Source organism: Condylura cristata, unplaced genomic scaffold, assembly GCF_000260355.1.
Source record: "Condylura cristata isolate star-nosed mole 26May11 unplaced genomic scaffold, ConCri1.0 scaffold00011, whole genome shotgun sequence".
NCBI lineage: Eukaryota > Metazoa > Chordata > Mammalia > Eulipotyphla > Talpidae > Condylura > Condylura cristata.
In genome coordinates this window covers 52,557,132-52,563,498 of record NW_004567112.1, presented here as the reverse complement: position 1 = coordinate 52,563,498, position 6,367 = coordinate 52,557,132, and the positions used below count along the sequence as shown (strand labels likewise).

The 6,367-nt window shown below is 35.0% G+C and overlaps 1 protein-coding gene across 2 annotated transcripts in view; it reads left to right on the top strand.

Moving 5' to 3' along the window:
• PRKG1 (protein kinase, cGMP-dependent, type I) overlaps positions 1-6,367 on the top strand; it is a 1,208,869-nt gene that overhangs the window by 71,889 nt on the left and 1,130,613 nt on the right. The window contains exon 1 of one of the 2 annotated variants that reach the window (XM_012723496.1): positions 3,511-3,530. The exons of the other annotated variant lie outside the window; for it this stretch is intronic. The gene's annotated coding sequence lies outside the window, so the exon portion shown is untranslated. Of the gene's footprint in view, positions 1-3,510; positions 3,531-6,367 lie in introns of those variants that run through there. 2 annotated transcript variants of the gene reach the window in all.

Genomic DNA, 6,367 nt, shown 5'->3' with positions numbered 1-6,367 from the left:
TTTTTTTTTTAAAGATTTATTTATTTGTTCATACAGAACTGGGATACAGGCCAGAGGCTCAGGGGCGGTGAGAGGCTTCACCGAGACAGAGTGGGGAGTAGAACAGGCAGATCAACGAAGTACACTGCTGAGGGAAGCAGCATGCGGGTCAGGAGAGGTCTGCCTCACCATGTGGATCTCCTCCAGGGCAGGCGGGAATCGAACTCATGCGAAGTGAGTTTAGCTTCTCAGTGCTGTGCTTTAACCTGCTGTGCCACCAGGGAGGACCCTCCAGGTTAAATTTTATCATAATCTTTTAGTTTCACAGATTTTACTTAAGGTGACTCATTCAAGTGACTATACTCACTTTTTGACTACTGTCCAATAGCAACATATAATATAAATATTTCTCTTTTTTATGATTTTATTTATTTATGCATACAGAACTAGGGTATAGGTCAGAGGTGCAGGGGTGGTGAGAGGGTTCACCAGAGAGTGGGGAGAAGAACAGGTAGATAGACAAAGTCCAGTGCTGAGGGGAGCAGTGGGCTAGACAGGAGATGTCTGCTCCGCCATGTGGCTCTCTTCTGGGGCCAGGGATCGAATTCGCACTGAAGCAGCTGCGGCCAGCTTGCAGGGCAGCATCGTAACCTGTTGCACCTCGAGGGAGAGCCTATATTATGAATATTTCTAGGAAGAACATAGAAAAGCAGTGTTGTTTAAATCCAGATAAACTTGGGAGTTACATACTTCCTGACTGAGAGCTGGGAATTAGGGCAACCGCCCTTCAAGAACTATTATACTGAAGTTTCTGAAGCTTACACGGAGCATGTACTTATGCACCTCAGTGAGGGCACAGCTCAGAGGTCTATCTCCATTTGTCTCAAAAGGTATTTAGTTCACCATTTTGGTTGATTCTCTTGATTGATAAGAGGGATACTCTTGATGGAAAAACTTTCTGTTTATTGATGGTGATGTGTTAAAGACACTTAATGGATATTTGTATCCATTCATGTAATGGTACCTTCATTCACTCAATGCAGTTAGCAACGATATGGGGAGATGCAGCTTGTTTCAGGTGTTGGTACGTAAAATAGACATAATTTCTTGCTTTCTTGAATTTTACAATCTAATGGGTCACATAGTTATTGAACAAACATCTTTGTAAATAATGTATCATTATGAGTCCTAAGTGCTCTAATATAAAAGTATCAGAAATGATGAGAATGATTATCAAAGAAAGCAGTATGTGAAGGAGTTTTTTGAATTAATAACTCAAAAGATGGAAGATGGTGATGATAAAGTGATAGGGCTGGGATTTGAGAAAAATTGGGTTAGGAGAAGAATTTCCCAGGCAGAAAAAGAATCAGCAGTGGAAAAGCTCTGAAATGTTAAAGTGGAATTGCTTAGTGCTTGGAAAGTTATAAGAACTAAAAGGTCAGTGTAACACTTATGTAATTAATTAGTCAATTGGTTTCCTGATTTCAGTCCCATTGTAATTTTCCTTTGAGTATTTTCCCAGCCTAAGCAACAATGCTGTGACCAAGTCTAATTTTAAAGAGAGGAAATGTGATTATGGGTAAAATATCAATGTTAGCTCTTCCTGTAAGCACCAAATTTTTCATATGTTCATAATTTTCTGCCATGTCATTGGTTGTGGTCACAGACTGGGTAAAATGTGGTTTTAAAGGGGAGATATTAGTGGCTTACATTATTATTTGTGCAACCAAAACCATATGATGTGCTGTGTATGTAATTACTAATTAGGAATTTCACAAGTGAGGAAATGTTTATAATTTTTAATGAATTGTCTGATTTATCTTTGAGTGATTTAATATCACATATATACAGGTTCAAAACTTAAAAGTTGTAAATGAAAGAAACTTTAGCTGTTGCATATATCTGCTATGTGATTATTTTGGATATTTGTAATATATGCTAAAAATTAAAAGTTCTGAGAGACGGTATAGAAAGAAATCTGTTTACTGAAATTTGCTTAGTGTCTTTCAAGTATTTTGGACCATGGTACCCTTTTTGTTTCACTTATTACCATTTTAAGGAGGTAGTGTTCTTTAGTTTATATTCTCGGAACTACTGTGTTGTAATATATAATTTGATGGGTGACAGATCTCAAATAAAGTTGTTCTTTAAAGTTGTTCCTTAACTTGTGGATTTAACTATTGTACTACTTAGTACTATTGCTATATTATTATTATTATTATTTTGTTGTGTTTCTTTTCACCCATTATTCTAATTTTTACAATTGAATATCCAGAATCTGCATATTATGTAATGTGTTAATATAGTTTATGGGTAGATTAGAATTTAAAAGAATATATACTTATAATGATAAAATGCACTATTAATTTTTAGAAAATATTAGCATAATACAGTTTTTTCATTACACTTTGAAATAGTTTTTCTGCCTCATAATATTTTTGCCATTAAATAATAATATATACCTAAAATAATCTTTTGGCAAATTCTTAAAGTTATTATAACATAAAAACATCAAATAGTCTAAGAACTGTGGCATGAATTCAGGGACTCAAGCAGGGTTACCCTTTGAATTCAAAGAGTTCTTTGTGAGGATTAGATGTTTGCTTTCAATTTATGTAAGTCAGAGGCAAATTTTCTCTTTCTTGTTAATGATTGTTTTCCATATTTCAAGGATCTTTAAACCCCTCTGATTTGAGGAGACTTGAGCTGCTATGGATAAAAAGAGAGAAAAAAAAAGATTTGCTCCATTTTCTTAGATTTTATCAAATACAATGGAGAGCCAAATATTTGGGATGTATTCTTTTCATGTGCCAATTTTACTTAAATAGAAGTGAAAGTTGATTAGGCTAGTATGGCTAAGGTCTCATATAATGAATGCATGTTTTAGGGACATATGCAGAGAAAGTAATATGTGATCATTGAAAGTAATATGTGACCATTGATCACAAACATAAACACAAACGATCCCTTATCTTCATGTGACCCACATGGAGCACAAAAGTTTCATGTGAGTTAAGAAGAGGCTTAAGAGAACTAGTTCGACATGTCAAAGGCCGTCTAATCTAATTTACTCTTACCAACAAATGAAAGTGCTGTGAATTAACTTTAACAACTAATACAAGAGAGATGAGGCAGAATTTTCATGTGAAACAAATCAGGCTTTTATGTACAAAAACAATATGATTCCAAGTGAAAGAATAACATAAGTTTTTTTTTTTTTCTTAAGATTTATTTATTTATGCATACAGAACCTGGGTAGGGCCAGAGAAGTGGGGCAGTGAGAGGTTTCACCAGAGACAGTGGGGAGCAGAACAGGCTGCCTGACTAAGTGCACTGCTGAGGGGAGCAGCGGGCGGGTCAGGAGAGGTCTGCCACGACATGTGGTCACCTCCATGGCTAGCTGGGCTCGAGCTCATGCTGAAGTGCCTTTAGCTTCTTAGTGCTGTGCTTTAAGCAACTGAGCCGTGAGGGAGGGCCGTAACTTTAAGTAAATGATTGTGGGCTCTGCTCCCCACTCTGCCTCTTGAATTCTGAATTTGCTTCAGCTTCAGGTGAGTCATTTAAGTTCCTTGAACTCTACCTTTCCTTATGTTTAAAATTGGACAGTTGAACTATATTTATCATTTCTACAGTCAATGATAGATCAAAATTTGTAATACCCATAGGTGTATTGAATTAAAACACCTCTTTTGCAGGAGATGAGGAAAGTTAGGGTATAAAGCCATGGCAGTGATTTTAATTCTGTTATTAAACTTTTTACTTGCATTTTGTGAGCATCCCTGAGAGTGACATAATCTAACTAAGTTAAATAGAAAACCATGTTAGGTAAATTTCAGTTCTGTGACATCTAAGAGAGTGTTACTACTGTGCACTGTTAGGACATCTGACCAGTGGAAACTGCAAAATGAAAATAAGCAACCATTGGAAACCTACATGGATTTTTCCATTACAACTTTCAAATAATATTTGAATAAAAATAATTTTTACATATTGCAGTGACTCAAGATGGACACTGACTATTCTGTATGAAAACTTCTCAAAGGCATAAAATTCCCTACTTTTTGTTTATGTATATGGGGCATTGAAATCATATGCTACTTTCAGTATAACTTCTTTGTTAATTTATTTTGTATTTTGTTGACTTATTTATAATTAGGTCTTTGTACTTATGTCTTTTGAGTTTAAGTCTGAATCACTAACATTTATTCTTACTACCTTACAGTTACATGCCTATGCTTTGAAAAATGAGTTGAAAAAACCTTAGTCTAGACCAGGAAGACATTATAAAGTATTTTCTAAAAGTGTACACTGGGCAAGAAAATTGATAAGTTTACAGTTGGTTATAAGTACATAGTAAACACATTCATCTCCTGAACCCTAAAGTAGCTCCATCCTTTCCAAGGGCAGTGTTTTCATAAACATCAGCACCTCATTTTGGCTCCGCATTGATAGTCACTTGTTTCATGAGACCTCTACTTTGTCTCTTATTAAAAAGATGGATTTCTGGGATTTTATCTCATAATGATTATATGAAAGTCATAATAAACAGAGTTGCTTTAAGCTGAAGTCCATTAGGTCCATGAACTTAACTGTCCATTAAGTTAATGAGAGTGAAGATTTCTAAGTATTTCCCTTAATCTTTTTAACCTGTACGTTCCCTTTTCCTCCAGATCTCTGGTATTCTCACCGCATTAAACAAATCTTATGCTATTTTGTGTTGCCTGCCTCACTCATTTTACATACTGTGTTAGTAATACAATTCACTCAAACTTCTCTTTATTGTGTTTTCAGTTTTTTTCCACCTAAATTTTAGTAAGCTCACTGGTGAAATCTTTTATTTTTTTACTTTACTTTGTTTTGATTACAAAATATGCAGAAGGAAAATGGCCAAATGATATCAGCTGTATAAACTGCTATTTACAATAAAAATAATAAACAAATTATTGATTCCACAGTTGTACTCTTATAAGCCACATGAGGTGAAAGAAGCTTTTTGAAAAGCAAAGTCATTTTGCAATTATTTTTTAATATTTTGTGGCAAATATTGAGGTGCTGGAGGAAGGTGCTTTTGTAGAATATATTGATTCATTAACTTAGGAAATAATGAGTATGTAATATACTTGAAGAGTCACTGAAATGGAACTGGGAGAGTATAATTTATTAAGCAGAGATATAGTGATGTTGAATACTCATAAATATATTCACTGGACTTAAAATGCAGCAATCTTTTACATTTAAAGTTCATTTCATACATTTCAAAATTTTCCATTTGTGAAAAAATACAGAAAGCCTAATATTTTACTTCGTAAAGACTTATTTCATCTTGTCTCAAGAACAACTTACTAAAAAATATAAAGAAATGTCCTTTTTGTTAGATAGTACATGGGCTTTCATGAGCACTGGTTAAGACTAAGGCCCAATGACTTACCATCATTATTTTTTTTAAAAGATTTATTTATTTATTCGTACAGAACTGGGGTACAGGCCAGAAATGCGGAGGGTGAGAGGAGTCACCAGAGACAGAGCGGGGAGCAGAACAGGCAGATCCACGAAATACACTGCTGAGGGGAGCAGCGGGCGGGTCAGGAGAGGTCTGCCTCGCCATGTGGTCGCCTTCGGGGCAGGCGGGGATCAAACTCATGCGGAAGTGGCTTTGGTTTCTTAGTGCTGTGCTTTAACCCGCTGCGCCACCAGGGAGGGCCCACCATCATTATTTTAAGCTGTAGAATATCAGAATTCATTTCAACTAATATTAGGCATGACACTAATTTGCTATTAAACTCTAAATACATTAGCAATTACAGTACAAAGCACTATTACTTTCCAGTCTCTGCAGTAAATTTTTCATCATTAATGCTTCATGCTTTTCCCCCACTTTACATGTAGAACTTATCATTCATACTATGATTTCAAAACAGCACAACCACTAGAATTTTTATGTAAATAAAAATATACATTGCCCACAGACAAAATGATTTCCCAAATATAGTCATAAGAATATTCTAATTCTACAAGAGTTAATCAAATACTAGGTGTTTGAATTGTTGTGCTTAGTCTATAGGAAACCAATATAAACCAAACAGATTGGTTTATATTTCTATATAAACAATAAGCCAAAAAGAGAGCTTTTGAATCCTTATCTAACTTAACAAGCTATAATTAAAATTCTCTTGTCTGACTCATTTCTGTTTATGGTCCAAACACAATTCCTGTGGTGTATTATTATGATTTGAAATATGATGATTGGTTCTCTGAAATATATTCATACAAACAAATGTGCAAATGGTTTTGTTATATACTCCCCTGTTCCCCCCAAAAAAACAGGCATTATGGTTGCAGATTTTCCTTTGCTTTATAGTAAACACATTCATCTCCTGAACCCTAAAGT